The 25,348-nt window shown below is 36.3% G+C and overlaps 1 long non-coding RNA gene across 1 annotated transcript in view; it reads right to left on the reverse strand.

Annotated features, from left to right (window-relative positions):
• LOC132599738 (uncharacterized) overlaps nucleotides 1–11,863 on the reverse strand; it is a 37,112-nt gene extending 25,249 nt beyond the window's left edge. The window contains exon 1 of the long non-coding RNA XR_009566979.1: nucleotides 11,296–11,863. This is a non-coding gene — a long non-coding RNA (uncharacterized LOC132599738). The remainder of the gene's footprint in view (nucleotides 1–11,295) is intronic.
• Nucleotides 11,864–25,348: the final 13,485 nt, after the last annotated feature.

Consider the following 25,348-nt stretch of genomic DNA (forward strand, 5'->3'; position numbering starts at 1 on the left):
ATGCTTACATAGCAAGACATAATTCATCTTCCAATTCAAGAAACTTCAAGAAAGAAGAAAAGAGAGTGCCATTCGGCCATGGCTAGAAAATTTGATGCCTTGGAGTTGATCAAGAAAAATAATTTTCTTCAAGCATTTCAACCAATTGGAAGGTCCTTATTAACGTGGAGGAGTTGTTGGAGCAATCAAACCATTCATTTATGCAAATCACAACCCTAGCCGAGTGAGAAGATAAGTGGAAAAAGGTAAGGTTTAATCTTCTTTTACATGTGTTATGGACGATTTATGCATGGTGTAGTATGTGGAAATTGATGAAATTCATGAAATATGTGAGTGAAGGTTGTGGCCGAATAGGGGTGGTGTTGATAAGGTGTGATGAATTGATTTTATTTAGTATTTTGATTGTTGTTGTTGTGGATTCCATGATAAAAATGAAGGTTTGATGGCTTGAAAAGAAGTTGTAATCATTGTGGGATTGTTGAAGAAGTTAATGTGACACTAGCATGAATTCTTATGTTTGTATGAATGAAGTTGCTAATGTGTGGATTGTTGGTGTAGTTCATAAATTTGGAAGAAAAGAATGTGTTGTTGTTGTTCTTATGGAGTTGGAAAGTTTCGGGTGGTGTTGCATAATGGTTGGGCCGTTTTGATCATTGCGCGGATTGTTTGAAGTGTTCTTGAGTTTTGTTTGTAAGGTCTTGGGCAAGTATTTGAATGTGTGAGCATTGATGTTGTCTTGATTGCATGTGATTGAATTGAATATAAATGAAATGCCGCCGAATTGTGTAAAAGGGTTGCTGACGTTAGAATGCATTTTGAATTAATAGTTGAAGTTGTTAATGTGATTGTTGGTATTGTTGTTGATGATTTGGCCGAGTTGAATTCTCGGGGTTGATTGAATATACAGCGGAAGTGTTGCCGAAATTTCGGCAGATTATAAATGAATTTATTTGAAGGACTAAGACAAGTGTGTAACGATGAGTCTAATGATCGTGTAAATTCTCTTGAATGTAGACTAGCAAGCTTGGGCGAATAAGCGTAGCTAATAGGACGTGGAATAGGTATGTAAGGCTTACCCTTTCTTTCTTTTGGCATGTCCTAGAGACAAATAAGGTATGATATGCACCTTGGGGTAACTCTACTCTTTGATTCCGAGCTTGTTACGATTCTTATTCACTTTTTGACATGAGCATACTTAGTATAGTCGAGTCTATTGCATGATATAATAACAAGCAAAGTATAAAGAGTCCCTAACTTTCATAGGCGGTCTCGGATTGTTTTGAAACGTTCGTAAAGGTTTCTGTAACGAATAATGTCCATAACTTTCCAATACTAACTCGGATTGCCTCGAAACGTGCTTATGATCCTTCAAGTGTCGATTAGTGTACTTATCTATCGAGTCTTAAAAATTGATTTGTGTGCATATAGTTTCTCACTACTCTGCTCGTGCATGCCTCAATGTATCTTTCACTGAGTCCCGGGCCAGGACACGTTCTCGTGCGTACTCCACTGCATTGTTCACCGAGTCCCTCACTAGAGGGCCGGGACACGTTATATATATATATATATATATATATATATATATATATATTATATATATATATATATATATATATATATATATATATATGATATGATATGATATGATGATACGGGGATGGCGGCCAGGATGGCATATGATGATTCTATTCACCGAGTCCCTCACTAGAGGGCCGGGACACGTTATATGCATATGTGATATATGATGTTGACATGCATGATTTTCATTTTAAAAGGTCAGTGTATTGATGTTTTTAACAGTCATACTTGTTTCTGGTCAATCTCCGTTTTAGTTATGACCCTTTTTACTATATTTCATGTCTTACATGCTCAGTACATATTCCGTACTGACCCCCTTTCTTCAGGGGCTGCGTTTCATGCCACGCAGGTACACCCAGATGAGTAGAAGACATTGCTAGAAGATGTTCCAGCGGGATTGGCGAGCTCCATTTCCTTCCGGAGTGTTGCCGAGTCTGAGTATATATGTTATGATTCCTGATTGATGTTAGAGACTTTGCAGACAGAGTCACGTACGTGGGTCGTCAGTCTTGTAAGCGGCTCTGCAAGCCAATGTACCATTTTGCGTTATGTTACAAATTCCATATGATTACAGATTTTACTTGACTTGAGAACGATGAAAAGAATGTTACTGAAAGCCTTTACTATGTATTTCATTTTATTTGATTTAAGAGTCCAAAGATATTACGTGTGTAGTAAGAGTCAGCGGGTTCGCTCGGCCCTAAGTAAGGGTCAGGTGCCCATCATGCCCTATCAAGATTAGAGCGTGACATATTTAAACTTTGTGGTGCGGGCTGAGAAATACGGACTAAAATACGGTCCGTATTTCTGAATTATAGTCCGTAAACTTGGACCGTAATTAAGCATGTTCAACAAACAGAAACACTGAACAAACTCCTTACCAAAAATGACCACCAAAGTACTGGCCGTATACTGAAATACGGTCCGTATTTAACTATAAAATTCCCTGAGCCAATTTCCAAAATGCACAATGATTTAGATGCCAAAGTACGATTTGAAATGCGGGTTGTATACTGAAATACGGTCCGTATTATGGAGCGCAAACCCCCATCTGACAACTGAAAAGAAATTTCCAATTCCCACATTCATTATCTGGTTTTCTAAGTCTAGAATCATGATCAAAGATTAAGTTAAAGGTCTGAGGTGTTACAATAATAGTTTGATAGTGAGAGAAAGGATTAGTATCAATCGCCTCAGTTGTCTGAATTGCTATGTTTTGGTTCGTGAAGGTTTGGAGTTAGTCGAGTGACCATTGGTGGTATTTAGGGAGATGCGCATTTGCTTCCGGGTCAGAATTGTTTAGCTATAGACGGGGAACTATGTTTGTACTATCATAAGGACTTATGGGTATTCTAGTAAATCACCTTCTTGGGGTCAATGGATTTTCAGCTCTGAATTGAGATATGGCAGCGTTATCGTGTCTCATTGAAGTTTGCCAGTGAGATTGATGGTATTTTTCTTATGGAACTATTCGAACAGTTCTAATGTTTTATCTCAGTATTGGCGACGTCTTGAAAAGGTACAAATAGTTATGGAAAGTCTTTAGCGTGATCAGATGGTTTTCTACAGTTTGGCTCGACAAGGTAATTGTAACGACCCGTTTGGTCATTATTGCACTTCCGACCCTTTTGACGTTTTCGATCTTGGTTAGCTCACTTTTGACTCGAGGGGACCGATGACACGCTTTATGAGGTGTCTAGATTTGATTCGGATGACTTTTTGTGAAATTTGGGCTTTAAGCGAAAAAAGGGTTGACTCAAGTTGACTTTTGGGTAAACAGACCTTTTTTGGAAATCCGTCGATTTCGAGAGATCTAGTTGGTTGTTTAGAACTTGTGTGTATATTTGGTTCGGTTCCCAATGCACTCGGATGCATTTTGGGACTTGGGTTGAGAAATTGAAATTGAGGTATCGGGGGTTGACTCGGTCAACGAGACCTTCGTTGGGAATTTTGAGGTGACGAGCGCGTTCGTAGTGCATTTCTATGTGTATCTGTGTATGTGGTTTGTGAGCAGATGGCCTTGGGAATTAGTCAAAAATTCGAGTTGAAGTGTGAAACTTGGGAAAGTTTATGGTGTCTGGTGCCCTCTTTAGCGGCACCAGCACCACGGCAGCGGTACCGCTGAAGCGGTCACCCTGCCGCTAGAGCGGTCCTTGCCAATTGGGCATGACCGCTGTAGCGGTCAAGGGACCGCTAGGGCGGCGCCGCTGAAGCGGTCTGAGTGACCGCGAAAGCGGTGATCGGGCAGTGACTGGGGTATTTAATGATATAAAACCCCAAGTCGTTTCTTTCTTCTATTATTCCGAAAGTGGGTCATATGGGAAGAAATTCTAGAGGATTCTTGGAGAAAATTCTTAGTTGTAAGTCCTCCTAACCTTCTTGTTAATTCATTATTCCTAACCATCTTAGAATCCCTTTCCCTTGTTAGTTCATTAAGTGAAGAAGATTAAAGTGGGTTTAATGAGTGTTCCATCTAGGCTTCTAAATGATGAAATTGATTGGGTTTATGCTAGCTTATGATATATCTAAGATTGTTAATCATATATCTCCCATTATTAGTGTTGGATTCTTGAATTTAAGAGTTAGGGTTTATACCCAAAATTTGGGGGTTTTGCTTGGATTTCGAAATTGAATGAATCTTTAAGTTAATTTAGTAATTAGTTGATGGATTTTGATCAGCTAGTGTTTAATTAGGTATTTTACCCCCGAGTTTCCCGTTTTGACCTTGTGGGCCCCGTTTGTCCAAATTCTAGGGTTGGGTCTTGACCTAAATTGAATGAAAGCAATATAGGTATCGATCTTCATGATTTATAATCTAGATTTCGAATATGCCTAGACTTTCTTGATCTTGAGGCTCAGCGGAAGGGCAAGGCTAAGGAGTGATTGTTGGTGTGTTATTGTTCGGCCATCCAGGTAGGTTATGGCTTACCCTTAGTGAGACTTCGTGTAGCGAAGCATATATTTAGATTATATTGTCAGAGAAAGCATGTAAACCTTCGGGTATGAAGTTGGGTTGGATATTGTATTAGGTTGGGCCCTGTTGTGTGATTGGGACTAGCCACCCCGTTATGTTGTGATTGAGTTGTCATATTGTTGTGGGCTTGATGCCGCATAGTGATAGTGGATATTGGAGACTATTGAGATATCTTGTTCATGATATTGGGGTGCCCCACTTGTTGGCATTTGATTTCGGGAATAGTGTTTTTATATGACTTGTGTAGTCTTTCATGATATTATTGGCGTACCCATGTTTGGTACTTGTGATATTGATCTGATTATTCATGTTAACTCATACATCGCACGCATTCACATATCTCATGATATATTGTTGATACATTGTTGATACTTGATGAAACACTGTGATGAGTTAAGCTCAATTTGCTTGAGAGTGATGTGAGTAGTCCAATATCCGATGGTTGTCCCGGAATCGTGGATTATGTGCGAGTGATGTGAGTAGTTCGATGTCTGATGGTTGTCCCGGATTCATGGATTATGTGATGTGAGAGTCTGATGTCCAATGATTGTCCCGGAATCGTGGATGAGTGAGTATATGGACTTCGCGGGTCCCCCATGGGTTGTGCTACCGGGATGTCGATACATCCGTCCGGAGTACATATGTACACTGCATTGCATTGCATCTTGGCTTATATTGTGATGAACCGGTGTTTTACTTGTGTTGTTGATTTCAGATTGGATATATATTGAGACTTGTCATACTTGGGTTTAGATGCTTCAACCTAGGTGATGACGGATACTTGTTTCTGATTGTGTTTGACTTATACTTGTTGATTTATCTGCCTATCCTGCTTTATTGTCTGAATTATGTTAGCTATACTTAGTCGGCCGATGATGCCTACCAGTACTGTGGTTTCGTACTGACCTGCACTTGCTGCATTCTTTTATGAATGCAAAATTCCAGGTTGGATCTACTTCTGTTTCTTGTGCCTGATAGTCTCCTCGAGAGTTGCTTGGAGTCCGCAGGGTAAGCACGAGACGTCTACCACCTTGAAGATTCTTCTTATTTATGTCTTATTTTCTATTCCGAGACATATTCGGAATTGATGTATTATTGATATTCCAGACTTGTAGATTTAGTTAGATGCTCTTGTATGACCAGACCAGATACTGGGGCGGATTTCATTTACTTCCTTATATCTTCTATATTATTATGGTCAAATTTACGTGATTTTATCTCTTCTTCTTATTTAATTATTTGTCTATGTTTTTACTATTGTTGGGTTGAGGGTTCGCCCACCGAGATGGGAAAGGTAGGTGCCGCGCGACTTAGCTAGAATGGGTCGTGACAGTAATCAATAGGTATGCATTTAGTTTGGTGATTGGAAGATTTGAAGGTTTTGGACGATAGGTATTGACTAAGTGGGTTCAACTTTGGGATACGGAACTAACGAAATTAGAATTAGCACAATAAGCTCCGGATGAGATCAGTTTGATGGAATTGCTTAGAGTTTTCTCAGATAAAGCGAGGGTTCTTTCGGGCAAAAGGAAACCATGATCGGGCTTGTGGCGTGTGTCTATGTGTTTCTAAGAAATCGTGGTGCGAAAGACGACTTTAGAATGTGTGAAAGAAAGGTTAGTGGAATCAGAATATTTTACCAGTTCAGAGTGGGCTATAGTTTGTGTTTATATCTAAACAATTGTGGCGATTAGAGTGGTGATTAGGGAATCAAGTGATTGCATACAGAGATGTGGTTAAAACAATCAGAGAATTCAAATGGAGACAGTTCTTTTTTTTCGGGGATCAGTTATGAAGTAAATTTCGAGTATGAGGGAATGTTAATTTGGGTATTTGAGCTAAGTTAAAAGGTAGTATGATTGATAAGGTGAACTAGCGGTGCTATCGGCGTATTTCTTGCCCGTAAAGGATTCCATGAGGTTATAGTAGAGATTATTTGGCTTCTTGACGGTGCTCGTACTCTTCATTCTTCTCCATTCGAGGACAAACAGTTGTTTAATTGGTATCTGATATAACGAGTCATTTGGTCGTTATTGTGTTTTTGACCCTTTTACCCCTGTTGACTTTTATTATACCCCATTTTAACCAGGTCAAATCAGAATACAACATATTGATGATTCCTGTATTATTTAACTTAAGGAGTCGCCACCTAATTATTTTTAAAGGTGAATTAGGACACCTATTTTAACTAAGTAAATGCTAAAAAAAAAACTCTGATTAATGGTCTACTTAACTAATGTGATTCTAGGTAAGGGTTCTCATTATCGTAAAGGGAAGGGATTAAGCATCATTTAAGATCTGCTAACTACGGTTACCGACGAAACTTAGGTTAATTAAACATATGCGAAAAAAATGAAATATAGTACTTTGTAAGTATTGGAGAAATATAATTAACTTGTCGAACGATGTACGTAAAAGCAACATTTGGACTTTTAAAAACAAGAACTTTTAATCACATCGGTTTTGGCTTTAGCAGTTTAAAGTCCAAAAAGACTACTTTAAGTCTAGGCCAAAGTTAGCTCAAAAGATTCTATTAAAAACAATCAGTTTTTATATGTAGATTAAAAAATTCCAAAAATGAGCTTCTAGGTGAATAATGAACAAAATTGTCCAGATTCCAAAAGACGTTAAAAATCTCATTTTACTTTGAAAATGGCTTTGCTGCAACCTCAAAATTAATTTACTCAAAAGTAGGTTTTGATTTGTAAGAATGAACCAAGGCCAAGATAAAAACTGATTCTCCGTTTCCCTAAAAAATATATACGTTGCACCTTTTTGAAACTCTTAGAATCATAAAAGAAATCTGTAGTTGAAAGAAGTGAGGTCAACTAATGTTTTGGAAAAATATAACTACTTCTCAAGACTTCACTAAAAAATGATATCCCAACCCCCCTAAAGGTTCAAATGTTCAATGGTTGATAATATAAAATAAATCAAGTAAACAGTCGCACACACAAAATAACCAGTTAAGCATAGATGAGAATAAACAAAACGCTGCAACCATTCCTGTCTCCTCCTCTCTTTTCCTGCTTTAGTTCAGACATTTTCAATAGAGGAAGAAGAGTTAATGAAGGAGCGAATGCGGATTCCCGGTTTTCTCTTTGTTTCTGTTCGGGTGTGCTCGAGGGAGCGAAAGAAGCAAATGAAATGGAGATGCATGTTGCATGTCTAGTGGCGGTGTCGAGTCTCAAAGCGAGTGTTACACCTCAAGAAATTTCATGTTGTTGCTCAGTACATAGACTAACGCGGGATAAGAAGTATACGATGTTTCTACAAGTAAGAAGTAGTACTTAACGGTTCTAATTAAGATTCCAAAGACGTTTGAGGCAAGAGAAGAAAGTCCGTTGAAGAATGTCAAGCATAAGTCGTGTTTTGAAGAAGGGTTTGCAAAGTACCGAGCTAATGTGGATTTAATAATGTCTTGAGGAAGAGTTATAACGCTCCTTAGATTGTTAATGAAGTGCTAAACAAATGCTAAGAAGGTTCCATAAGGATTGGAGATCGAACGAAACGACGAGATGAACTTCGGAAAATTGGAGTTATACGACCACTTATACGGTCCGTATAATTTTATACGGTCTATATAAGGGTCCGTATAACCCCCAACAGGAAAGCAAAATCCCTGATGGTGAAATACGGTCACTTATATAGACCGTATAATATTATACGGACCGTATAAGGGTCCGTATAAGTCCTAACGGGCTGAACTTTTTCCAGGTATAAAAATGTGTTCCCACTTCTAATTTCTCATTCTTCCAACTTCTCCACTTCTCTCCAACTCTCTAAAATATTCCACCCATTCCATTTACATGAATCCAAGGCAAATCAAAGATTAACATCATTAATCCAAGGAAATCAAGTGTAAGGAAGCTCGTTAGGGTTGCTAGAGGTCAAGAATTTCTTTGGAAGAGGAACTAAGGTTTTCTCCAAGTGAAACAACTCCATCCAAAACCCATTCCTACACAATAAAAGGTGAGTTTTATGATCATTTCATGTTATTTAGAATATTTAAGGGTTGAAAGACTTGGATTATGGAAGAAAGTAGAATATGGGACTCAAATGTGAAATAATGGTGTTCTTGAATAATAGTTTCACATGAACCATAATTTTTGAGATATTATGAGTATAATCTTGTTATAAATAACATTAAGAATGTTGGATAAGCATTATATGTGGATGAATACGATGTTAGGTGATAACCATGGTTATGGATGACTTTGAGAGGGAATTGTAAGAATTGAATAATGTCGAACTTGTCAAATTATGGATTATGATATTATGAATGTTGTTATTGATGGCTGGGAGCTATTATATCATATGGAGGAAGTGGTAGAAACAAAGGAAATGCTGCACAATTTTAGTTAGCTTTAGCTTGAGCTTAAGTATACTTCTGATTATCTAATTCTAGCACGAATTCTCTTGAATGTAGAATCGCGAACTTGGAAGAAAGCGTTTAGTCGGCAAGTTAGAAAGGCGAAAAGGTATGTGACGCTAGTCCCTTCTTTTCCTAAGGCATGATTCCTATGACATGAGTTCCCTCGTCTTTCCGTGACCTTCTTACATTCCAGAAACTATGAGTAAATGTTTATGAAGAGCTTCTCGTGAGATAAAGATAAGAGATATGTTACGAACATGATAATGATGATGATGAGCATAAGTCTAGAGATTCTAAAGCTCATGATATGATATTCCTATGAAACTAATGATCCTTATATGATTCTTTGATGTTATCCATTGTTGCTAGACTCACCTTAAAATGCTAGTTCCTTCAAGGTGAGGCATGATGATTATGATTACTCCATAATGGAATCGGGGGGTTCTTGACCTTATGTCGCCCCGATAGAGTTATAATTTGTACTTGAGTTCTAATGCATGCCTATGATAAGTATAGGATAATGAGGTTACACCATTCCTATATGGTCGGGCAAACACCGCTAAGGCGGGCAGCATATACACCATGTCTAAAGGGCATGGGCAGACACCACTAATGGGCGGCATGAGATATTTACCCCGGACGCAGGAAAGCTGGACGCGGGCTAATGATGATCACACCGTATCTATATGGTCGAGCAGCTTATTTGTATACATACTTGATATGATGTAAGTCAGCATGCATTATTCGGTCTTAAGTGACATTCAACTACAGGTTGTTTCCTTACTTGATGTTTCCTTATCTCTTCGATATGTTATTATTGTTCATGCCTTACATACTCAGTACAATGTTCGTACTGACGTCCATTCTTTTTGGACGCTGAGTTCATGCCTACATGTAGACAGGGAGGTGGCCCAGATCCCTAGGAGCTACTCAGCAGATTTACAGGAGCACTCCATTATTCCGAAGGTGCCATTTTTGAGAAATTATTTTGTGTATATATATTTGGCCACGACGGGGTCCTGTCCCGTCCTTATGTCTCAGTATTCTAGTAGAGGCTCGTAGATACGGATGCATGGGTAGTTGTGGTCTTATGGGTACATTAATGTATATTTGTGTATATCTTTTTTTTTTTCAGCCGTGAGGGCCTATATATATATATATATATATATATATATATATATATATTGCCTTCGGGATTGTGTGTTCAGATTGGGTATGATGATTAGCATTTTGAGTGGTGCTCGGTAGTCAGCTCCGGGTACCTGTCATGGCCCCTAGTCAGGTCGTGATAGCAAGACTACTTGGGCAGTAAGAGTCTTTCACGAAGACTCCATTTTACTCCCAAAGTGTGCATGCAAAAGGAAAAAAAATAGGAATAAGGAATAGCCGGACATATATAATATTAACGTTAGATTCAAACCAAAACACATATGGGGCAGAACCCATCACGAGTTTAACGTTAACAAGCAGACAACATATAAACCACTTTATATACGATTAAACTAATAAGAGAATGCATTTAGACTTAGATCTGCAAAGTATGTAAAAGAAATTTAAACGACGCAGGTGGCAAACAAGGGCAGGTTATGCTAATTAATCTGTCGCTTGATGTAATACTCCTAAAGGTAGATTTCTTAAGAAACAACCTTAGTAGATGAAAATCGAAGCATATTAACGAACAAAATGGTTCAACTTCCAGTACATAAAGAAATGGAAAGAAAAACCAGTTTCCAAAAAGCAAATCCATATATTAGCCTAACAATCATGATTCTTGTTCAACATGTGTTAAGCATTCACAAATAGCATGCACAGACATCAACACAATGAGCTGTACAAATCATACTAGCTTACACTTATATTTTGGAACTTAGTACTTATTCTCTAGTTCTTATAAATCCTATTACAGATCTTGATTAGTAGACATGGTATTTAAATAAGGAGAGTTAAATCATGCTTCCTGATCCTCACTTATACATGGTTCCTGTTAAGACATTAATCTCTTAAAATTTCGAACTATATACAAAACTCAATTCAAATTAAGTGTAGCTAGTTGAATCATAATAATAGACCTTACATAAATGCAAACCAGAGCAGAGACTTAAGAGTCCTACTTAATCCTAATAACTGAAAGACTATATTTCTAAAGATTTTGCAATCCAGGGACTCTTTTAAAAGCAAATTGATTTACCAGTCATTTATCAGAGATTCAACAAAATGCAGTCATGCTCGTTCAGATTTTATGGCCTAAATACACGGCACAAATGAATCCTAAGACATAATTTCTAAAGAAAACAGAGTCTACATCATATTCATTTCAATCTAAAAGGAATGAAAGTAAATATCTAGAAAGAACTTAAGAGTCACGAACCTTTTTATGGTGCAATGAACTGAGGCAGGGGTCTTAGATTGCAGATCTATGTCGAACACAAACGACTTCGACCTCGAATGCCCTCAAACGTGAAATCTCGACAGTAAGGTAGAGAAACAATGGTTTAGTGCTAAGTACGGCGGCTAAAAAAGTGGTAAAGAATGTTGTGCAACGGAAAAGCCTTTTTCAAAATGAGTACAATATCTAATATTTATAATGACAAACTAGGGTTCCATTAGGCGGGAATTTGATTTCAAAATATTAAGAGATCACGGGTTGGCATCTGAAAGAGCCGTTTGAAAGAAGTTTGACCTCTGAGACCCTCTCCATTTCTCGAAAATCAGATGTTCTGAGAAAGAATTTTTGGCTCTTAGCAGTATTTGTCTTGTTTTACCAAATCTTTTTGACCAGAAGAATGCTAAGCGAATAAGGAACAAGGAGCATCTGGAAAAGATATAGACCTTGCACTAGAATGGAGTAGCAAGCTCTGTCAATGGTGATGAAGCTTTAAAATTTTGTTCAAAAGAGGAAAGAAGGAAAAGGGCGCCGCTGCAGTGAAAGGTTTGAGAAAAACCTATCTTTGTAATTAAGATATGATGTGGGCTGCTAGAACTATTAGGGTTAATTTGATAAATGGGCTTAGACTAATTTGATAAATGGGCTTAGACGAATTTGGGCTGGTGAAAGGGAAGACTTGGGTCATTTGAGCTGTCATGTTTGGGCTTTAATTTGGCTAAAGTTGTTAGCCTTTTCTCCTTGAATTTCTTCGAGCTTCATAGTTGAATAAAATACTTTTAACCATATTATATAATACCATGTAATATTAACATATTAATATTTAATATACCTTAAAAAATTATAGCACTTAATATAAATTATGGAATATTTAAATTTTAGTGAAAAAATGTCATAGTAAAAATATTATGAAGTGTAAAACTAGAATAGTACTACTATATTAAGTCGATGAACATGAGAAGGCTTAAAGATGATAAAAATTGAAAAATAAAGAAAAGGATAACATTAATACTACTACTACTACTACTACTCCTAATAATAATAATAAAAAATTGCTATAAGGCATAAAAATATCATTCATAATTTTTTGAAATTCTGAAGAGGCATTTTTTAATCCAAATGGCATAACATTCCATTCGAATTGCCCAATAGGGACATTAAAAGCAGTTTTATATTTATCTGATTCGGCATTTTGAATTTGTCAATATCCCGATATTAAATCAAATTTAGAAAATATAATAGCATTATGGAGACGATCCAATAAATCCTTTTTATTAGGAATCGGATATCGAATCCATTTTAAAACCTTATTAAGAGGTTTATAATTAATAACTAATCTAGGAACTCCACGTTATTGTTCTGCATGTTTATTAACATAAAAAGTTGTGCGTGACCATGGAGATTTAGAAGATCTTATAAGACCCTTTTGTAAAAGAGAAGAAATTTCATTTTTACATAATTCTAGATATTCAGAATTCATTTGACATGGTCTCCCTTTTGTAGGAATATTATTTTTTGAAAAATATTCTTCATATGGAAGTGAAACAATATGTTTTTCCTATCCCAAAAAGCATTAGGATGATCACTACAAATTCGTAATGAAAATTGATTTTTTAGAAAATCTATTTTTTGCTGTAATTTATGATTTTGCAAAATCTCTTCAATATTAAGAGTATAGATTTCTTGTTTAAAAAAATTGACTTGTTGATGTTTATTCATCAATCTATCTTTGATTTCATTTATAATCCTTGAAAATGGCTCAGTTATAAACTGAAATTCAACAGTTTTTCCTTCAAAGGTTCCTATAATACCTTTAGTATCCCATTTTTTGATAGGAAATATTTTTTGAAAAAATGGGGTTCCCAAAATTATTTGATTGGAAATATCTTTTACCAGCACAAAATTTTCTGGTATACAGACTTTGTGTTGGCAGATATAAGCTTTGGGTAATTTAAAAGTAATTCTCATTTTCTGCCCATTAGCAGATCTAAGACTATGGGTAGTTTTATGAAAATATTTTGAAGGAATTAATCCTTCTTGAATACAATTTAAATCAGCTCCGCTATCAACTAGAGCAGTAAATTCTTTTTGAAATTATAATCAATTAAAAGAGTAATTTTTATAAAAAAAAAAAAAAAACTTTTGGGAAGTAATAAATTCCAGAGTTTTTAGAAATTCTCCTTCTTTACTGATACTTCCTTCCACAGATGTATCTCCTATAATATTATCTGCTGGAATTTCCATAACTTGTTTCCCTTTATCCTCGATTCTAGAAATTCTCTCATCTAAAATCATACTATGTTGTTTAAGGGTGGAAATCTCCTGTTTGAGATTATCAATCTCTTTTTCCAAATCTTGGGTTGTGGCTGGAGTAGTTATAATATTTCTCCTTTGTTGAAGAAGTTTTTTAACTTCTGACATGGTGTATGGACATGGTGATTCCTGTATCTGAATGCCAGTCTGAATTTCTAGCTTCTTGGGCGCTTCATTCACCTTATCAATAATTTGAGACCTAAGCTCTGGATCTTTGATAATCTTTAAAAAAATCCACAAGGTTATTACCATTTAAAACATTGATATTGGTATCTTGGAATTAGGAGAAGAGATTATAAAACTCATCCTCTTCTTTATTACCCTTGCTAGTACATGGCTGTCCCATTTGACATGGTGCATATTCTTCATCTGAACTAGTAGAGGTATAACTCTCATTTTCAAGAGATCTTCATTTGATGAAGAGTTCTCCGAATTATCAGACTCAAAACCAGAATCTTCTGGTTATGAATTTAATAAAATCTTGTACAAAGATTCTTTTAGGTCATCATCAAAACCAAGGTTCTTAATCTTTTCCTTGACTTTACATTTTTTGTAAAAATGACCAACTCTACCACACTTATAACAAGCTTTTGGATTTTTGGATTTAACAAAATCCTTTCTTTTCTTAAATTCTTTTTTCCGTCTTGCTTTCTTTTGCAAGCGTTTTTCTTTCCATGCTTGGAAATCTTTCTTCTTTTTCTTGCGCCTATGAGGTGCTTTGGTTTGTGGAATATCCATACCAAATTGTCCACAGAATTCTCCTAATTGTTGTCTCTCATTTAGACCATGTGTCTTAATTTGCTGATTCAGCTTGATCTCATTGCATAAGGCTAAAGCTTCCTGCATACATGTTCCTATTAACTTTCCATAAGTATAATTATCATAATTGATACTAGCTTCCCCTTTCCTAAGAGATTTTCTAACTCTTTCTGCAAAAAGGGCGGGTAATCCATCTATAAATTTGGATTTCCAATGAGTGTCATTGCACGAAGGTAATTCGATAACCCGACAAAGGAATACATCCTTATACCACCTAAATGAGGTAAGAGTTTTGCATCTTAAATTCTGAAGCATGGTCCTAGTGGTCTCATTATTATCTGACCATCTGCCTGACAAATGCTCTATAATATTAATAACCAATGAATAAACAACATTTGGAATTATAAATGGTTCTTGGGAAGTTTCTTGTCCCCGTTTTACAGCATTCAAGATATTACCACGTTGTTCCTGGGTTAAATAATTATCCCACCAACCTTTTAATTGGCCAGTAAAACTAGCAATAATCATATCTGCGATAGTTCGCTCATTATTTTTATTAACCTTACTTATCGTACTATATATCAACATTCTATGAATGGTACAATAAATTTGTCTTTCACTATAACCATCTATGTTCCATTCATAGATCTCTTTACCACTATAGCTATTGGTAATAATATTCTCATGTTCCTCTAATAAGACATCTTGAGGAGTAGGCCTAGGATAATAGTACATCCTTTGTGCAGGTTTATCAACATAATATTCATCTATTTTATTAATATCTGCTGCAACCTTGACCTTGTAATCCATATTAGGAAAATTATCATCATCCTCTGCTATTAAAGAACTAATATTTAAACCTTTGAATTTCTCATCAAGCATTTGCTCTAATTCTTAAAAAGGTTTTAATTTAAAACCTTTAATTTCAGGTGGAGGCTGTATACTTGGAGTAGCAACAACTTCCCGCTTTTTTCCCTTATTAGGGGTAGAATCATGTAATTTTTCTATATGAGAAAATAGTTTGTCAATTCTATCATGAAGTAAAAGAATTTGTTCACCCAAGATATTCATGTAAATATTAACATAATTTTGTTGTTTCAGCATATTATTAATATGCTTAGCAGTAACTTGTAAAGTATCGTTTTCAAATAATTTTGAAAAGGCTGCAAAATGAAGAACTTTGTCATCTTTTTCAATTTGAAAAGATTGTTGTGGAGGAAATATAGTATTAACAATCTCTCCATTAGTCAATTTATATCCACATTCTAAAACAGAAATATAATTTCCTACGTATTTAGTCATGAACCAAGGGACAAAAGATATGACTTTATTGACTTTGGAAAGATCCTTATAAAAGTCTTATTGGAAGAATGTTTTCTCATCATTATTAAAAATTTTAAAAAACCACTTTCTAAATGGTTTCCATCTGGGCATATAAAATTCGTTACTGATTTTTTGTCTTGCGGGTGATCCCCAACTAAAATCAATTTTATTGACTTGATCCATTAAATACCATCAAAATCCATATCAGACGTAGTTAATTCCGTGTCCTGAATACCATTAACAATATTATCTTGATCAATTTTAAGCTTGCTAATTCTATTATCATCATCAGTTTCTCTAATTTGAGAAATAGAAGCTTTAGACGGAGAGTTGACAATATAATCAACTGGTGAAGTATAAGAATGACATGAAGAATTTGATCTAGTTAATCTAGATCTAGGGCTGATACTATGACTTTCAGCTTTATCTAATAAAGATGGAGGTTCATAAAATTTTAATTTAATAGTCCCCTCAGGGGTTTGCTCAATTTCTGAAATATCCGTATTAATATTATCTTGAGGAGGAACTGCTCCCTCTATAACCCATTCTTTGGGAAGATCAATTTCATCCCATTTGATAGGTCTTCGAGTAACAATTTTGGATTTGCCAAAATTAGTTTCTATCCAAATAATTTCATTTTTGAAATCCATAATTTTACGCATAGGATTCATAGTATATAATGGTTTAAAATATATTCTATAACAAATACATATTACTTCAGTACCGGGCATATAATCATAACCATGTAATTTTACACTTAATATCAAAGAATCTAAAGAATTATCATCCTGCAAAGATACCTACAAATTAGGATAAGCATTAAAATATACAGGGCCATAAGCCAAACTAGTTTGAACTGTAACTGTCCCTATGAGGGTTTTTTTCCAATTTCGGTTCCTATCATCTCTTAAAGTTACTATAAAGCTTTCCGGTAGACCTCTTAATGTAAGTGGCTTAAATGCAACCTGTACTAATCCAATATGCATAAATCTATGGGTTTTCTTATAAGGGACTAAATCACTTTCAGATAATAATCTAAAAGTAGCATGGTCACTATCAATTATAATTGTTTCTTCTGTGGTTTTTACCACTTGCTTGAGACCTAATTTCTCTAAAGTACCTATTTGATAAATTAATCTGGGCTGGATTTTAGGGATAGTCCACTTATTAAGCAGATCTAATTGTTGATACATATCATATTCCTCTTTTTTACTATTTTTAATAGTACTTTTACTTCTAATGATATTCATTAGGAGATGTGTGTTGAACTTATATCACCTATTACTATCCATCAATCGACACGGATCGTACGTTGAGATGATACTGCAGAGGGACTTTTACTAGGTTAATAACCTTGGCAATGGGGTTGCCCAACTCAAAACAAGTCCAAAAACAGCCCTAGATGCTACCTCGGCTAAGCGGGCAATACAACAGGACTACTGCCTGAGTCTGAACTGTAACACCTCATAACGTCGGACGAAAGTTTGACTCATAAGATGATAATATAATGGAACCAATATGAGGGTTATAGGAAGTGTTTTGAAAACCAATTAAGTCATAAGAAATATCTTTGGGCAAAGAAAAGTTGGAAGCCACTCTACGGGGCATGTTTGCAAGTGAGTTTATGGAAGGTCTTACTTCCAACGACCATAACCCCTCAATTAATTTGGATTTCCAACGGTATATTATGGGCCTCAAACGGACATCTGTGCAAAGAGTTATGCCCATTATACGACAGACTGTTCGACAGAATATCACCCTCTGTCACAAGATGCGACTCAAGATGCGACTCGCGAACACTACATGCGACGCCGCAGTCCCGTCGCAAGTTGTGCCAGAGAGATTTTGTCCAGACTTTTCTGGACTACTTTAAATAAGACCCAACTCGTCCAAAATCATATTTTCATCATTCTTGGTCAAGAAAACCTCTAAAATACTCTCTAACATTCATCCACAAGAAAATTCAAGGGAAATCCATGATCAATAACACCAAATCCATAAACCCAAATGTATGAAACCTAGCCAAAGTTAATCTAATTCAAGAAAACCCAAGGGAAGTGAAGTAGGGTTTTGGTGCTAAAGGAGTAACTCCACTCAAGACTTGTTCAACCACTATCTAAGGTAAGTTTCATGACTTTCTCATGATGATTAAAGTGTTGATGTATTCTTGGGAGAATAATAATTGGGTTTGATGAAGGGAATTATATGAACTATGCTAGAGTTGTTGGATTGTTGACTTGAGATTTGTTGTATTCATATGAGTGATGAAGAATGATGTTAATTACATCTAATTGAGATTGTAGAATCATCTAGAAGTAATAGAATGGGATTGGGTGAAGAAAACACCATTAATGAAGGTTGTGCAGATTCATGCCCACCAAGTGTTTGATAAAATGCTTAGATGACCAAAGCATGAATATTATTGCTAATATAGAATCCTTTTGACTTGTATTGATATAGATCAAAGTTGAGAGGGTTGATGAACATTGTATTACGCTCAAAGGCTGGAATTGAGGTATGTGAGGCTAACTATCTACGTTAGGGAATGTTCATGATTCTCCCTACGCCTCATTCTTCATACTTGTTAGAAATTTGACTCAGAATATAGTTAACTCTAGTTTCATGAAATGATATAGAACTGTTATCTTCTAGGGTTGCAGTTACAGAATTCGTTCATGGTTGTCACTTTGAACATCATGAACCCAACACGTAATCCTTATAGACTTATGCATTATTATCACATGAGTCTCAGTCAGTGTATAACCAGTTAACTGCAAGAGTCCCAGAATCAGAAACAGTTATCATGCTATCAGCTATAGCCCGTCTCAGTTTTGTAAAATATCAATGTTGAACACCTGTATCTGTACTTTTGGGCCCTAGGCCACAGTTTATGCATACGTATTGCTTGGGCCAGAGGCCACAGTTTTTGTGCACATTATTTGGGCCCCAGGCCACAGTTATATTTACAGTTTTACAGGTGATTCTTCATCCAGAACAGGGAGTACTTCAGCTTCTTGCTTTCCTGTTTAGTTCAGTTTCAGTTTTCAGTTTCAGTTCCAGTATTTTATTGCTTCAGTTGCTTTACATACCAGTACAATTCAAATGTACTGATGTCCCTTTTTATTGCTTGGGGGCCTGCATCTCACGATGCAGGTAACGATACACAGGTTGACGACCCATCTAATTAGGAGTGCAAGTATCAGCTACTGGTGAGCCCCACCTTCCTTCGGGGCGTTGTCAGCTATCCAGTTATTTCAGTTTATAGACAACTCTATCATTCAGTACTCTTAGAGGCTTCATAGACACAGCCCAGACAGTCAGATATTTATTATGTTAGCCTTGTTGGCAGTTGTTCAATCGTTTTGGTTTAGCCATGCCGGCTACTGTCAGATATATTTCAGATTGTCTAAATATTTCCGCATTATGATATTTCAGGGAGACTTTTAGTTAATCAGCATGTGTTAGTTTTATTTTATAAATTAGTTATGTTTTGGTATCACATGTTGATTCAGCCAGCCAGTTGGTTCGCTCGGTCACATGCAGTCAGGCACCGGGTGCCGTGTTACGTCCAGGCCCAGGTTCGGGGCGTGACATGAACAGTCCGCCTGGGTTATTCTCTGCCTGACCTCAGTACCATCTTTGGTGAATCCTAGATAATTAAAGCATTTTCACCATAATACCTAGTAGTCTAGTGTGATATAGTTCAACAAGAGATTTTTAACATGTCATTTAGGCCAAATATGAACTAGTAATTTAAATGTAAAACAAAATAAAATGAAGTAAAAATTACCTAGAAATGAAAGTTGTGCTCAGCTGAGATGGAGATAATAAATAGCAAACTTTTTATTTAGAGAGTATTTTACAAGTAGAGAGAGAAGGTGGTCTGTGAAAACCTGTCTTCTTTCTTTACAAAACGATCCTTTTATAATGGATCAAAAGGAAAACTGACAAAAATAAGGCGGCCGACAAGTGGCTAAAAAAGTCTAAAGATAAAAAAGCAAAAGTCTTCAAAAGTCTGAAGGCTAAAGACGTGCCTAAAGACTAAGAAAAAGCAAAGTTTGAAAAAAAATTCAAGCCTAATAAATGCTACAACAACTTTACTTTATCAGTAAATTTTAATAACTATAAAAGACAAACTACTTTTATAAAAGTCTAATAATTATAAAAGACAAACTACTTTTATAAAAAGACATGCTCTATAAAAGCATATTCTTGTGGCGGGGTCCACTTATCACTTCATTTTGGATTTTCCCCGATCTTTTGATGAGCTGGAAGATTCTTCCTGCTGCTTTTGAATTGGGCCATAACTTGCGTAAAATCCTCATTATCATCAGGATCTTGAGATTCTCCAGCTAAGATATTTGCGTCATCTTCTTCGTTATCTGCAGTATGACCAGTTGATGCCATGGATGCATCTGAGGGAATTTCCATATCAAGATTCTGCATTAAATTATTTTTGAATTCTTCCATATATGCTGCTATTATTTTATCTGGGGTATAACTCCCTTTTTCATTTGATTTTTTCTGGCAATATGCTGGAAGGGACTGAGAATTTCCTTTTGTCTAGAATAAATTGAGTCTCTATAACTTGCTATTGCTGTCTCAATTTGGTTTATTAACTCTTGTCCAGGAATAGTTCGATCGGCAGATTTTTGAATTAACGTCTTCTAGAACTTCGTATAAAAAATTTTGTGTAGGCAAGAAATATTTTGTGGGGTATTACCCACTTCTACAGACCATTTCATGATTCATGGGATAGAGAATTCAATGAAGAAATACATATTAGCAATTCCTTCAAAGAACATAGTATTAGTTTCTAATCTATAATTTTTGGAGAAAAACTTCAACCCATTCAGTATATAAACTTTTAAAGGGTTCTGGTAAAATCTTTACAATTAGACCATAATTAATTCACCATTGACAAAACCAATTAGGAATGCCCCGTTTATAAATATTGGCACATATTTTTATAAACCATGAATGTTTCCTATTAGGATTTTCATATAAAAAGACTTTATTAAAGCCTTCAACATAATCCCAATAGTTAAATTTAACTGGGATTTTTTATTCAGGATGGATATAATCCTTTTCCTTTAAAGTACTTATTCCCCATTTGTTTGGAGAGAAAATCTTTTTTGCTATTAGCAGGGTAAAAATATTGAAATTCTGCTGATCCTAAAGATGAAAGAACCGGCTCATAATTCATGCGATATTTATAAGTAGTTGTAACGTATGACGCTTGATCAAAATACCTTTGCATGATTTGCCAAGGCTCATTTCTCCATTGGAGATCTTCATTTTCTATGAGAATTATTAAAGCTCTATTGTCATTTTGTTCATATGAATTGGTGTCCTCATGATCTTGAGTTACTAGTAGTAGCGACGACACAATATTTGATTTAGTCCAACTTAGAAGCTTGAGGAAATAAATTGGAAGAAAGGAGAGTCAAAATTGGGTGTCAACAACTTTTCTCCTAGCCTCGTTAGAGCATGTTTGACTTGTGAGGATGGGTAGCACGGTTCCTGGAGAGATCGGGCGAGCCTTGTTTGATTTTAAGGAAGTTAGAAATTCTAAGCTGAATATGTGAAAAACCTTTGATCAACAGTTGATATCTGAGTAAACATACCTTTTTCGGAATTTTGTCTATTCCATGAGGTCCGAAGGGGCGATTATGACTTGGTGGGATGTGTGGTCCGGTTCTCGAGGCTTTCAGAAGCGTTTTATACCATTGGTTGGAAGCTTGAGTTTGGTCGTTTGGGGGTTGACCCGGTCAAGGGGACCTCCGTTAAAAGTTTCGAGAGAACAGGTGAGTTTGTAGCGCATTTTTCCATATGTCTGCATGTTCAGTTTGTATTTAGGAGGTCTCGGCTAGATGTCAGGATTTTGGGGGAAACTTGGTGAAAACTAGATTTTTCTGGTTTCCTGGTGTCCTGCTTCAGCAGGCATTATTGCACTTCTGCTGGTCCGCCTATGCGGGACTTGGCCCCTAGACGCGAGAGTTGATGTGGCAAGTGAATCCACTGGGGAGACCATTCTTTCACGGAGGCAAGTCAGCTTCTGCGGATAAGGCATTCACAGAGGCGGATGTCACGCCCCGAACCTAGGCCTGGACATAACACTGCACCTGGTGCCTGACTACATGTGACCGAGCGAACCAATTGGCTGACTGAATGAACATGTGGTATCACAGCATACTGAATGTGGAAAAGAAAACTAACACATGCTGATATACTGAAAGTCTGAATGATACATATTCAATGTGTGGAAACACTAATACACGTCTGAAGCATAACTATAGCCAACATGGCTTAACATGAAAAGCCTGCGACTATGTCTAACTGTTACTATAGTCTATGAAGCCTCTAATAAAGTACTGAAAATACTGACTGTCTGTAAATACTGAAAGACTGTAAAGTAATAATAATGCCTCGAAAGAACTGGGGCTCACCATATAACTGGTATGAGTCCTAGCGCTCTGAATCGTCAACTTGTAAACCGTTACCTGCATCGTGAGATGCAGGCCCCGGGCGAAAGGGGCGTCAGTACATTTGAATTGCACTGGTATGTAAAACAACTGAATGAAAGAACTGTAAGTGGGGTGCTTGGGGAAAAGATAGCCCAAATCAATAAACATGTAATAAGTGCTGAAACTAGACATAAGTACTCCCTATTCTGAATGAGAAACCACATGTTTATCTGAGTAAATAAGCTAAGGCCTCAGGCCCAATATATAAGTGCATGAACTACAGCCTCGGGCCTAAGTATACGTATACATAACTACGGCCTCAGGCCCAAATATAGGTGTTCAACATTCAGTAATTTAAAAATCAAGAATTGAGAATCATACTGTAATACATGATGCTGAACTACTGGTCAACACTGAACTGAGACATGTATTTCTGAACTGATTATGGAGTGATGGAGTGCAAACATACTGAGTTTTCATGGCTGAGACTCATGGAATATCAACGAGCTGAAAGTCATACTGTAATGCATAATACTGAAATACTGAATCGTGCTGGACTACATAATATTGGAACACTGAATAGAACTAAACTGAGATATGTATTCATGAGCTGATTATGGAGTTTAAAGCATGAACTGTTTGTAAGCAAATCTGAGCATTACTATCCTGAGACATAAAATCATACTAACATGGCTTTGAGAGTCATACTGAAATAATAATATGAGATACTGAACATGGAAGCATACCAAGGTGCTGATATGCAGTACTGACTGTTACTATACTAGTCGAGACATGAATTTATGAACTGATTATGAGAACTGAAACTTTAACTAGTTTATAAATATGCTGAGTTTCTAGACTGAGACTTATGGGTATAAAACACTAGTCTAATTAGATTACGTTCTGGGTTCACAACGTTCGGAATAAAAGTCATGAATAAACTACGAAACTAGGGAAAAGAAGTTATGAAACTATTCAAGGAGACTAAGCTGAACTATATTTCTGAGGCAATTCGTAACGTTGTAAAAGAAACGTAGCGTAGGGAGAATCATTAATATTACCAAACGTAGAGAATTAGCCTCACATACCTTAGTTTCGGCCTTTGAGCGTAATACAACGTTCATCACCCCTTTCAACTTTAATCTATAGCAATACAAGTCAAAGGGATTCCATATTAGCAATAATATCCATCTTTGCTCATCTAAGCATTTTATCAAACATTTTGTGGGCATAAAACTCCACAACCTTCATTAATGGTGTTTTCTTCACCCAATTCCATTCTCTTGCTTGTAGGTGATTATACAATCCCAAATAGATATAAATAACATCATTTTTCAATACCCACATGATTATAACAATCTCAAATCAACAATCCAAAACCCTGGCATAGTTCATATGATTCTCTTTATTAAACCCATTAACTATTCTCCCAAGAACTCATTAATTTACACTATAAATTATTAAATAGTAGAAGTATTACCTTTTTGATATTCAATCCTCTTGAATTCGAGTTCTAGGGTTTCTTTGCTCAACAACGGTGTTCCAATCACAACTCTATTGATTAGAAGGGTTTACTCAAGTTAGAAAGGGATTAGTAACTTGAAATCAACCTAGAATCGTCATAGAACTTACTTGGAGGGTTCTTGGGGCTTAGGACTTATTCTCTCTTGTTTTAGGATGATTTTTCGTGATTAGGGGTGTTAGAGAACTAAACCCCAAGCTTAAATATAAGGAAAACGCGAAAATCTGACTTTTGACCCGAAAACCCGACCCATTCGCGTTGGGTCCGCGACGCACATGCATCGCGTGATATCCTGTAGGTCCATGGTCAGAGAGGTTGTTTTTGTGCTATCAGCCCGCGACGCGGGGCCATCGCACGCACCCTCACGCGCGGCCCGTGTCGGCTCTGCATAGTGATCAGTAAAATGGGTATAACTTCTTGTACATTTCTCCGTTGGGGTTCCACAATATACCGTTGGAAATCTATTTCAAAGATATACAACTTTTATGTTTTAAGTTTTCTCAAATTCTAAACGGATTTTCACAAAATTGTGCTGGAAGGAAGACGTATAAAAAACTTAGCCGATTCTATCGAATCTTAAGCACCTCACTATTTGTCTTGATTCCAGAGCAACTATTTCTATCCAAACTCAACCCGATAGTACTTCACATGTTTGAAATGTCATGTTAACACTCATTTAACACATCCACACCTATTCTGAATTTACGGAGTGTTACATTTATGCGTGGCCAAAGCGCGGCCAACGCTGCTCTGAGCGTTTTTGTGACGCTCATAACATCTTTCTCCGATCTCCAATTGGCCTGATCTTTATATGGATGGAAAGGTATTTCCACGTACTACAACTTTCATTAAGGAACCTTTTCCAAATTCTCAACTAATCAAGGGGTTACGATTGCCCGAAGTAGGCCTCTTGGCCACTTTGGCAAAACTTTAAAACGTTAGATTTTCCGCTAAAACTCTAACATACAAGTATAACCTTAGTTCTATGATACGGGGTGTAACATCAGAGGTTGCTGATCGGAAAACCCTTTTTATTCCAACTTCGAAACCATTATTCTCATTCACTAAATTCTTGACCTAAAGAGTTCTAAGGGCGATTTGAGGAGCATTTGGGGTTGAATATTCATTTGAGTAAGTCTTCCTACTCTATTTATGTTCTAAATATGGATTCTAAGGTAGAACTAAAGAGAATAGTTGGGGAAGATAGGTTTACAAACGCTATTATTGATATATGAGTCTTAAGCTACGAAAATGGGCTTTATTGGTGAATCTTGCTAAATCTAATCATGGAGCCTTGTGAATGACTAGACTCTAAGGTTTAATCTTTATTTTGATTAATAATTAGATTATGGAAAGTTAGGGTTTCATCCCAGATTGGGGGGTTTTTAATCTAATGCGGAAATTGATGATTTGTTGAGTCTATTAGTAATTGGGGAATAATTTTGAACTTCAAAAATGTTAGGTTACCTATTTAATTTTGAAATTTCTATTTTGCCCTTGTGGGCTCAATTTTCCTCTTTTAAAGGGTTGTTTTCGATTCGATTAGTACTATTGCTTTATGGATATCGTTAGTTTCTATTTCTTACATAGAGTGCGTTGTTGAATAGACTTCGATCGTTCGGAAGGGTAAAGCTTTGGCGTGAGGGTTCGTGGC

Source organism: Lycium barbarum, chromosome 6 (assembly GCF_019175385.1).
Source record: "Lycium barbarum isolate Lr01 chromosome 6, ASM1917538v2, whole genome shotgun sequence".
In the NCBI taxonomy this organism is placed as follows: Eukaryota; Viridiplantae; Streptophyta; class Magnoliopsida; order Solanales; family Solanaceae; genus Lycium; species Lycium barbarum.